The sequence below is a fragment of the Haliaeetus albicilla genome, chromosome 10, assembly GCF_947461875.1.
Source record: "Haliaeetus albicilla chromosome 10, bHalAlb1.1, whole genome shotgun sequence".
Lineage (NCBI taxonomy): Eukaryota > Metazoa > Chordata > Aves > Accipitriformes > Accipitridae > Haliaeetus > Haliaeetus albicilla.
In genome coordinates this window covers 14,616,550-14,627,703 of record NC_091492.1, presented here as the reverse complement: position 1 = coordinate 14,627,703, position 11,154 = coordinate 14,616,550, and the positions used below count along the sequence as shown (strand labels likewise).

General features: G+C 48.4%; 1 long non-coding RNA gene across 1 annotated transcript; it reads right to left on the bottom strand.

Annotated features, from left to right (window-relative positions):
- Positions 1-1,127: 1,127 nt before the first annotated feature.
- Positions 1,128-6,984, bottom strand: LOC138687256 (uncharacterized). The gene is made up of 2 exons (XR_011326517.1): positions 6,601-6,984; positions 1,128-1,419 (listed from the first exon to the last, which is right to left on the bottom strand). It is a non-coding gene; the product is annotated as an uncharacterized lncRNA (long non-coding RNA).
- Between the last annotated feature and the right edge of the window lie 4,170 nt (positions 6,985-11,154).

Sequence of the window (11,154 nt, the reverse complement as noted above, 5' to 3'; positions counted from 1 at the left end):
TGTTGCACCAAGGATGCTACTCCTGTACCTATTCCCGCACCTCCTATGATCATTAGGGTAGCTACTGTTAGTGCTGTAAGGGGTTCTCGTTTTGACAGATGGTGTTCTGGGGTGATCTGTGAGTTGTAGACAACTTCTTCGGAATGGTAAAAGATTTTAGGGACTATAGATACCTGGACACAATATTCTGAGGATTCATTAAATTTTTCCAACGACAAACAAGGTGTAACTCCAATAGTAGAACAAACCCACTTGGCATTTTTGGCCGGTATTAACCACTTTGCAGGGGTTTTATATTGTGTCTTGTTAACACACAGTTGTTCTTTGTGCTTTGGAACTTTGCCTACACACATGCCACTTCCCACCACCTGTGCTAATGTAATCCCTTGCTTTTCTGTGTCCCATATACACTGGGCCGGATTTGTACCATTTACCTGTATAGGTATGTCACTTACTCCTACAGCCTCATAAAAGGGTGGTTTTATTCCGTAGCACAACCAGCAGTGCTCCGTAAGATTTGGGTTAGTTTTGTTTAGTACTTGGTAGCTAGCTTGCATCATCTTCCAGAGAGGATTTCCGTAAGGGATTTTGGTGGTGCGTGTCGCTACAGGTGTGGTAGTATATTTTTCTGTTGATGTTTCCTGGTTGTTGGTCTCTTTAGTCACGTGGTCCTGATTGGGAATAGTCAGGACACGTCATTAACAAGTGCTTGGTTGGGGCCTACTGGCAGTGGATCATTCGGGACAACCTCCTTTTTTATGAGAATTAGGCCACCCTTGTCTGTCCCTGGTTCTGTGTACCTTATTCCCCAAACTCTTCCAAGTAACCAACTGTCTTCTTGGGGCTTGGTAACATTTAAGAAAAGGTATTGACAATTTCCACGTCCTCGCAATCCTTGCGGTGGAATGCACCCATATGGACCCCACTGGACTTTTAGGTATCTGTCTCTACCACCACCCGGTATCCAAGCAGGGGCAATGGTCTCACATCCCCAATAACTACAGTAGTATTGGTTAGGGGAGTTACAATACCCCTTCCCAGGATTCGAGCTGGGACACATATAAAATCCTAGGTATTCCCAACATCGGTCTCTCGGGACAAGCTGACACAGAGAGGCATTAAAACTTGGCGCACCTGATGTTATTTGCGTTGCGATAACTTGGTGATCCTCAAATCGAAGGAGGGACCATTTAAATGGCCGGTGGGGATGGTACTCTGATTCTGCCTGTCCTATAGTGACAAGCCCTAAAATCAAAATCACACAAAGGCATCGCAGCCCCCCCCCCCATGGGGGCTATGTCGCCGTTGTTTGGATTCCGCCAGTGCGGAACTCCCAGGTGCGGACAGGATGCTTGTCGACTTGTCGTCCTCTCTTGTCACCGGGGCGTACGGGTTACGAGGGTGTCCGATGATTCGGTCCTGTGAACAAAAACTCAGTTTTCATTAGTTTTATTCTGAAGGTCCGGTTTAATAGACTTAAGCGGACACCATTTGACTCTGCCATCTTTCCTGACCACAGCATACTCTCGCCCTGTCAGAACTAATTTCCACCCTTGTTCCCATTCTCCCAGCTCATTTCTGACTATGACCGATGGGCCTTCTTCTAGCGCTCGAGTGGCCCAATGTTTTTGGACGGGGCTATTCATCTCTTCCCCCCTGGGGAACTGATTTAGTGCTAAAAGAGCGGTCGCTAGCAGGCGTGCTTGGTCTCCTGGGGGACCGGCATTGGCAAAGCCTTCCGTTTTTGCTAATACCTCTAATTTAGATTTCAGCGTTTGAGTCGCTCGTTCGACTATGGCTTGTCCTGTGCTATTATACGGAATGCCGTGTATTAGAGTAATGCCCCATTTCAGAACGAATGCCTGGACTGATTTGGACACAAAATTCGGACCATTGTCCGTTTTGATCTGATTAGAGACGCCAAGCCATGCCATGGCCGTCAGCCAATGTTGGATGGTCGCTTTGGAGTCGGTCTTGAGATGTTGTGTGGCTACGATCACTCCGCTATATGTGTCTACGGTTACCACTAGCCACGCTCGAGGTTTTAGCAACTGACAGAGCGTAAAATCCGTCTGCCACACCTCGGAGGCCTTGAGACCTCTGGGATTGACTCCACTGGACCACAGTGGTGCTTTTTGACAATGAGGACACATAGCTACTATGTGTTTCGCGTCAGTGGTTGAAATCCCACATCTCTTTGCTAGCGCTTTAGCTCCAATGTGGAGGGACTCGTGTAGCTGACGGGCATCTCTTAGTGTCCACAACCCTTTTGCAGTGGCGTCTGCTTTGTCGTTGCCGGTTTGGAAAAACCCTTTGATTGGGTTGTGGCTGTTGACGTGGATGACCGATATGGTGCCCTTTCGGGAAAAAAGTGCTTTTTCCAGCATTAGGGCTGCTGTGGATGTTGACACGCCGGGCCCCGACATGGCTAAGCAAAGCTTGGCCACGAACATCGAATCGGTCACTATGTTGAGGTGTACCATTGGGAACAGTCCGCACGCCAGTACTACGGCCGTCGCTTCTAGCTGCTGGACTGAAAGCGCACAGTCGGTCATTTTAATGCAGTGCCATTCTCCTTCCGATTGCCATACCGCCGCCCGCCAGTACTACGGCCATCGCTTCTAGCTGCTGGACTGAAAGCACACAGTCGGTCATTTTAATGCAGTGCCATTCTCCTTCCGATTGCCATACCGCCGCCGCGGTTGAGGTCACTGAGGATGCGTCTGTGAAGACCGTTGGGGCCGGTCCATGATCTTCCATGGAAGGTCGATGTCGACAATTGCTAGCATTTGAGTCCAGGGGGGTTTTGTAGCATACCGGACTTCTCCGCCAAATCCAACGAGAGCTATAGCTAGATACTCTGACATCGCCACTGATTGCGTTGGAAGCTGTTTGCGGAAGGGTAGGTATATCCTGGCGGGTTCGATGCCTAGGTGTCTTAGGGTGAGTTTTCTGCCTTTCATGATGAGGTTACCAAGGCACTCGACTCCTGGAGAGAATGCACGCAATGGTTTTCCCAGGACTATCCATTGTATTGGTTGAGCTTTTTCAGGGGGCCCCTGGGCTAGTGCCCCTACTCCCCCTCCCTCTGTGAAATGTACATACAGATCGAGTGGTACATCTGGGTTCCACCTAGCGAGCGTGCTTGACGATACCTGTTGCTCGATAAAGTCAAGAGAGTTCATTGCTTCTGTCGTCAGAGTTTTTTGTTCCCATGGGTTCTTTCCTTTCAGAAGATCGTACAGGGGGGCCATGGTTTCGGGAGGGATCAGGACAATATTGCGGAGCCATTGCAAGGATCCCACTAACTGTTGCATATCATGGAGTGTTTTGATGTTCCGACGGATTTTTATTTGGGGGGGTTACATAAGAACTTGTGATCCCCACTCCCAAAAAGCTTACACATGGTCCTCTTTTAACTTTCGCACTCGCGATCTCAAACCCGTTTGTTTTTAAAGTTTCCAAAACCGTTGACACCAGCTGGTCTACCAGACTTCCTGACGGCGCGGCGATTAAGATATCATCCATGTATTGAATGATAGTCGCCGTCGGGTTACTGTGCCGAACCGGTGCCAACGCCCGATCCACTGTAATCTGGCAGATTGTAGGCCAGTTGATCATTCCTTGAGGCAGCACTTTCCACTGGAAGCATAGGTTGGGGCATTGGCTGTTTGGGAACACGACAGAAAAAGCAAACCGGTCCTTGTCCTCCTCATGCAGGGGTATCGAAAAGAAACAGTCCTTAATATCAAGGACAGCACAAGGTTGTCCTTCTGGTATCATAGAGTTCATAGGCAACAGCGTTTGGACGGGACCCATTGGTTGAATTCTCTTATTTACTTCACGCAGGTCATGGAGGAGGCGAAACCCCTTGCTAGTTCGTTTGGGTATTACAAAAACTGGGGTGTTCCATGGGCTAGTGGAAGGCTCTATATGACCTCGTTGTAGTTCGTGGTCGACTAGCTCGAGAAGAGCATCCATTCGAGGCTTCAAGAGGGGCCACTGCTCAACCCACACTGGGTCGAACGATTTCCACCTCAGTCTAATTGGTGGAAGTGGGTGTGTGGCAGTGGCCCTTACGGTAAATTTGTCACCCTGGCTTTTAATAGGGTTAGAGCGTCCCTTCCCAACAGGGGTGGGACTCCTGACATGACATATGGAAAGAGGGTAATAGTTTTCTCCGGTCCCTTTTCAGTGTGAACCGTTATTGCTACCAATTGAGCACTCTTCCGAGCTCGGGTTAATCCCCCGACTCCGCCCACCATGGGGGCGTCTTCCAGTTTCCAACACGGGGGCCAATTCGTCTCAGGGATAACTGTAACATCTGCTCCGGTGTCGATTAAAAAGGGGACACTAATGGTGGTGTCATTTAAGGTATTTAATAGAGGGAGCAGATCCCCCACACCACTGGCGGGTTGTCACACTTTACTGCCAAGGCCATCCTGGGGTCTCGCCCCCAAGGGGTGGTCCTTGCTGTCCCTGAGGTAGGGACAGGTTCAGCTGGATCGTGGGTTGAACCATAAAGTTGGTCGCTTCTCGAGGGGGCAGCGGGTTCGGGAGCGCTTCGCCCCATCTGGGGTTGGCATAGTTGGGCTGCCTCGTGTCCCAAGTGGGAGAGGGCTGTGCGTGGCCCGGGTGCCCTCTCTCCCTTCCGTTTCCCTGGTTTTTAGATCTGCATTCCTTGGCGAAATGCCCTTTCTTTCCACAGGCCCAGCACGGTCCTCTGGGTTGATTTTGGCATGGGGGGAGCAGTGTTGGCGGGTCCCCCAACCGAGGGCAGTTTGCCACAACGTGGCCCGCCTGGCCACATTTGAAACATGCCATCACATTAACTATTGCGGTACGAACAGCCACTTGAATCGGGGCTAGATGCTCTTCTTTTGCGACATGCTTAATCATGTCCGCGATACTTGACCCCACTGGTAGTGATCGCAGGATTTCTTTGGTTGCCGAATTACACTGCTGACATAAGCAATCTGCAACAACCGGGCCTTTCGCTTCCGCGGGCAGGGTCGAGGAGTCAACCACTGCCTGGAGGCGATCTACAAATTGTGTAAAGCACTCACTTTCATTTTGCTTTATTGTGGACCATGGCAATGGCTTGACAATAACTCTAGAGGCTGTGCGAATAGCTTCTCTGGCCGCACGAGTAGTTGTCATAACTTCATGGGCCCGTAGGCCCTGGGCCTGCGCCTGGGGGGTAATCATTGTTGGGTCTGTACCCATCAGCCGCTGCAGGCTGGAGCCATGCAGCAGGTGATCTGCTCCGGTTACTTGGGCTAGTTGCCTCGCACAGTTGTCCTCCCATTCTTGTTTAAAAACAATCACCCCTGCCCCATCAAAGATCAGTCTACAAGTTTGTTTTATATCGAATGGGAGCATGTCGTCTCCCGCGAAGACACCATCTATAAGGGTGGAGACCATGGCAGAATTAAGCCCTTTGTCCGCAATCGCTTTAACAATTGCTTGTACATCCTTAGGGTTTATTGGCGAGTGGACCCTTTGTCCCCCGTCCGCCACCCGGACCGGGAACGCTAGCGTGGCCGATGGGACGCAATTGGCACATGCAACCTTTATTTTCCTCCAATCTGTAAGAGGAATTTTTCCCCCTCGCGGTCCCTCTTTATTTTGGGCGGGGACACTTTGGCTTTTGACTCTACCTACCCCCATTTCCTCCTCCTCTGAGTTTGAATCAGTCACGAGCCACCCGTCCCAGCTAGTGTCTGATCTAGAATCGGAACTCGACTGAGTGGTTACTTCCGGGTTCCGGTACTTTTTAGTTGGGCTCCGGCCCCGCCCACTTCCCTTGCGGGCGGGCCGTTCCCTCCTTCTTGGTTCGCCCCGGCTTCTGCTCGGCGCGGTGTTTGCCCTATAAGGGCATATTTTCAGATGGCCGCTCTGATTGGCTTTCCGCCCTTCGCTCACGCTCCCCTCCCCTTCCCGGTCGCCCCCACCACCTTTCTCCTTCTTGTTCTCCTCCCCTTCCCGTTTGTGTGCGCTTGTTAATTTTAGCACTTCCTCCCTGTTCCCGCCAAGGGCATCCTCGCCCCGCTCTTCCCCTTTCTGCTCGGCACCATCTTGGGGCGCGTAGGGCGGTGGTCTAGCCCAGACTTCCTCAGACTCTGGTTTCTCCACAGCGCCCCTGGCCTCCTCGGCTAACCCACCCCAGAAGGATTTAGCTCGTTTCTGTCCCTCCGTAAGCGGGTCGGGGTTTGGGAATTGAGGGGACATGTCGCCCTCTTGCAGATCTTTAGGCTCAGCAGAATTGTCATCGCCTGGGGGATGCAAAGTCTGTGTGGCTGCCCCGACTCCCAATTTTGGGGTGGCCAACAAACAGTTCTTTGCCGCCCTCCAGGTCTCCTGTTCTTGTATGGCCTTCTGCAGGGCCTGTACGACTTTGCCCCATGACTTAAGGTTTTTCCCACAACCCGAGGACATCGTCTCCTCGGCTAACACTTTAGTGCACTTATCCCACACTTCGGGGTGGAGAATATCCACCGGCTGGTCAATGACCCCAATTTGCAGAAGCCTCGCAACTGCGAGAGTAAAATCTTTGGGTTTACAATCAATACCCCACTGCTTATGTAATTGCGATACGACCTTCACAAGGGCTTCCATCCTCCTTGTTGGTCCGGGAGCGTCCTCCCTGCCGGGCTGGTCCTGCCGCTCCGGCTGCCGTTCACCCGATTCCAGGTGAGTCTCCCGGGTTTCGGCACCACTTGTTGCCTTCAGTGGCGTGGCGACCTGGTTCAGGAACGGCACAGTGACCAACCCCAGGCCGCTCGGGCCATCAGCTCACAGACACCAATGTGGTGGACGGCAAATGGCGTTTATTGGTGAGCAACACGGCATTATATAGCTTGGGTTTACAACGTCACTTCCATCTGCTTACATCATAAGCTAAGCTAAACGCTATTGGCTATCAGAGGAGGGGCCCTATCTTTCTGTACAACGTGATATCTTCCGGCCGCCAGACCCTAACTACCTACAAAGAAGATCAGATATTCACCAGCAATTAAAACATGGTGTGTTAGAAATCTCTTTATATAAGTTAGGTTATGCAACAATTAAACTGGGAACCTTTGGGTCCCAAAGGTATTCACAATCTTAAGAACACACTAAAGAGATCTCCAAATGTTGTGGTCATGTACCTCTGGTTAACTTTTTAATTTCCTGGGTGTCAGAAAAATACCACCAGCTGAAATGAGCACAAAGATCTCAGGGAGTAAAAAACAATACTATGTGTCATGGTTTTCTTTTTTTTTTGGTATTACTTTCAAAAAAAACATCAGCATACATGTAACATCAACAAAGCCACTACTTGGTGTTTTTTTCCTTTTTAACAAGCTCTCTTCAAAAATAATTGACACATCCACTGATTTTACTAGTCTTTTCAGCATTCTACAGTATTGCACAGATATTAAAAGTATACTGAAAAGATTAATCTAGAACCATTGTTTTAATCAACTGTATGTTTGACAGAACTGGCTTCCCAAATACACATTTTTCCCTGTTTTGCTGCAGTTACTCTGGACACAGTGAACTTGTGGCATAGCTGAAAAGAAGATAACAGCTGAATGTGAAGAAACCCTTCTGGCATGGCATCTGTGGCACACTATATCCTTTACTCGTATATACAACTTTGAGGAATTTAGCAAGCAGCTGATCTACCTCAAGGTTTTTCCCACAAGTTAGTGGGTCAAAACTGGAAAGATTTTATGTAGGACAATAATTTTCTGATACATGTGGGGGGTTTTTTTACATACCGGCATCTCTGCCGCTTATGACGTTGTCCTGTGATGTGTGTTTGGTCTCGGACATATTGTTGTAAGTCTAGTAAATTTAGCTTTTTTTATTATCTTGTAAAGACACAAAAGCAAAACACCATAGTGGAAGGTGTGAGAGACTGAAAGAGTTAATGTCTCAAACATCGTGGTGGGGAAAGTTCTGCTGAAAGACAAATCCGGCACAGCAAGGAACCAGGGTGAAAAGCCCATCAGTTCAGACATCCCGTGCTGGAGGGTGTGCAGCTCCCTGTTCTGATAAGCTGTTATGATACAAAGATCAAACAATGGCCACATTTGCAGGGAAGGAGAAGTTACTTCACAAATGACCCCCAAGCCCAAAGGCTCACAAACTGCTCATTAACCTGAGGAGTTTGGGTGCCCACCCCAAGGAGGGGCAAGGATGATAAAAGGACACAAACTGAAGCCCTGGGGTGCACAAGCCCACCGGGACTGGACCCCTTGGCTGACTGAACCAACGCTGGACCCAGGACCGGTGAAATCTTTCTCTCTTCCTTTTTCTCTCTCTGTCTTCTTCTGTCTTTCCTTTTCCTTTTCCACAATCCCTACACCTCATCTGTTTCAAGATATAAACTGTTGACCAAGTCTGAGACTAAGAGTAGATGCAGCCACCCCTAGACCCTTCTCTGAGGAGGAGTTTGGAAGGCAAGGGGGTGTTGTGATGGGTTAACCCTGGCTGGATGCCAGGTGCCCACCAAAGCCGTTCTATTACTCCCCCTCCTCAGCTGGACAAGGGAGAGAAAATATAACAAAGAGCTTGTGGGTTGAGAAAAGGACAGGAGAGATCACTCACCAATTACTGTCATGGGCAAAACAGACTCAGCTTGGGGAAAATTAACTCAATTTATTACAAATCAACCAGAGTAAGGTAATGAGAAATAAAACCAAATCTCAGAACACCTTCCCTCCACCCCTCCCTTCTTCCCGGGCACAACTTCACTCCTGGATTCTCTACCAACCCTCCGCCCAGCGGCACAGGGGGACAGGGAATGGGTGTTGCAGTCAGTTCATCAGACATTATTTTCTGCTGCTTCATCATCCTCAGGGGCAGGACTCATCACACTCTTCCCCTGCTCCAGCATGGGGTCCCACCCACGGGAGACAGTCCTCCATGAACTTCTCCAATGTGGGTCCTTCCCACGGGCTGCAGTTCTTCAGGAACTGCTCCAGCATGGGTCCTTTCCACGGTGTGCAGTCCTTCAGGAGCACACTGCTCCAGCGTGGGTCCCCCACGGGGCCACAAGTCCTGCCAGAAAACGTGCTCCGTGGGCTCCTCTCTCCACAGATCCGCAGGTCCTGCCAGGAACCTGCTCCAGCGTGGGGTTCCCACGGGGTCACAGCCTCCTTTGGGCACCCACCTGCTCTGGCGTGGGGTCCTCCCTGGGCTGCAGGTGGATATCTGCTCCAGTGTGGACCTCCCTGGGCTGCAGGGGGACAGCCTGCCTCACCATGGTCTTCATCATGGGCTGCAGGGAAATCTCTGCTCTGGTGCCTGGAGCATCTCCTCCCCCTCCTTCTTCACTGACCTTGGTGTCCGCAGGGTTGTTTCTCTTACGTGTTCTCACTCCTCTCTCCGGCTGCCGTTTCTGTCCCAGCAACTTTTTTCCTTCTTAAAAATGTTATCAGAGAGGCGTTACCACTATTGCCGATTGGCTCGGCCTTGGCCGGCAGCGGGTCCATCTTAGAGCTGGCTGGTATAGGCTCTCTCTTGAACACAGGGGAAGCTTCCAGCAGCTTCTTACAGAAGCCACCCCTGTAACCCTCCCTGCTACCAAAACCTTGCCACACAAAACCAATACAGGTGTGCTCTGAACCTTGTGACTCAATGAGAGGGTTCTCCTTATTCTCTGAATTTGATGTATATGGTTACCTGGTTTACAGAAGTAGTCCTATGCCAATTCCTGTTGTGAGAAACCCTGCCACCTGCTATCATGCCTCCCCAGTTCAGTTTGCTTCTGTCATGAATAAAATCTTTAACCGATCCTTTGGTGTCGTTTCACCTTAATTTAGCCTGAGGGAATTTCGAATTACACAGGACTCCCTTGTCTGTCCAGTCTGGGTCATGACAGAAGGAAACATTGGACTCCCTGGAAAAGGACCCTTCTATGTCTATTGAACACATTGCAGAGCCTAGCAAATGGCATCCATAGAGTAGTTGCTTGTGGAAGCCACACAATAATCATAAGCTATTTTTGTGGTTCATTAGCGTTTAGAGACTATTTTTGAAGTGATATGTGCAATATACAATATTTTCTCAGAAGCCTATCAAACAATTAAAAAAATCTGATTAAAACAGTATCAGAGAAGCATTGGGATGTGCTGTTGTAACTTGAAATCTCATGAGACTATAACAAGTTAAAGGCAGGGTAGATTTTATGCTTCAGCAAGTTATGAGGCTCTATGACGTTTTCAACCATAGATAATTAGTTCATGGTGATGATACTTCAGCTCCTTCTCTTGCAGCACAGTATATTGAAGCAGAGCAATCTGTTGGATGCAGATAAGCATTTACTGAAAGTCATTATAAGGTAATAGGAAATTGTTCAGAGACCTCCACTAAAGCTGAAGTTGAATAACTGTGGGAGCAAAAACTACATACTAATGGTCCAATTACATCACAACAACTTGCACTTAATTATTATTTAATAATTTATAACTAAGAAAGATTATATGATCATGTGTTTCGCTGCTGGATTACAGATTTGAAATAAACTGCATATAAATTGAGGAGAAAGTTCATTTTCCTAGCGTAGTCTCAAACAGGCATGGCAAATGGCATTATCTTCTGCTCAGTTTAGAAACATGTTTATTTCAGTTATTGAGATTTATTTAAGTTAGTGATGAATGCACTAAATGTTACTAATATTTTTATTTCTTTTGGCACAAGACAGGAAATTACTTTGCTTCCTTGAAATGTTGATAAGGTTATTTGTAGAGGTGTTGGGCTGTTTGCTAGTTAAACACCAGTATTGTTGTTGTTCTTACTTTAAAACTGAAGTGGAATGGAGTAGTTGTGGTCATAGAGCAAATTGGGGCAGAACCTGGAACAGATCTGTTCTGCATATTTTGAACTGGAGTGCAGAGTTAACTCCAATAAGCTGTTTTCTTCCATGTTTACTAACAGGGAATTTGGAATATTTTTGCAAGTGGGCTGATGATAAGTAGTGTGAGCTTATTTTAATGTGTACATATACATCTTGGTTTTGGTTTTATTTTTCTTTTTTTGAAGAAGAGCATTAATAATTCTCTACATAGGCAAAATGCAAACATTCATTGAAACCTACACAGTATTAAGTTTCTTCTTTTACACAGTAACCTAGTGCTGAAAAAGGATCATTAGGTTTTTGCA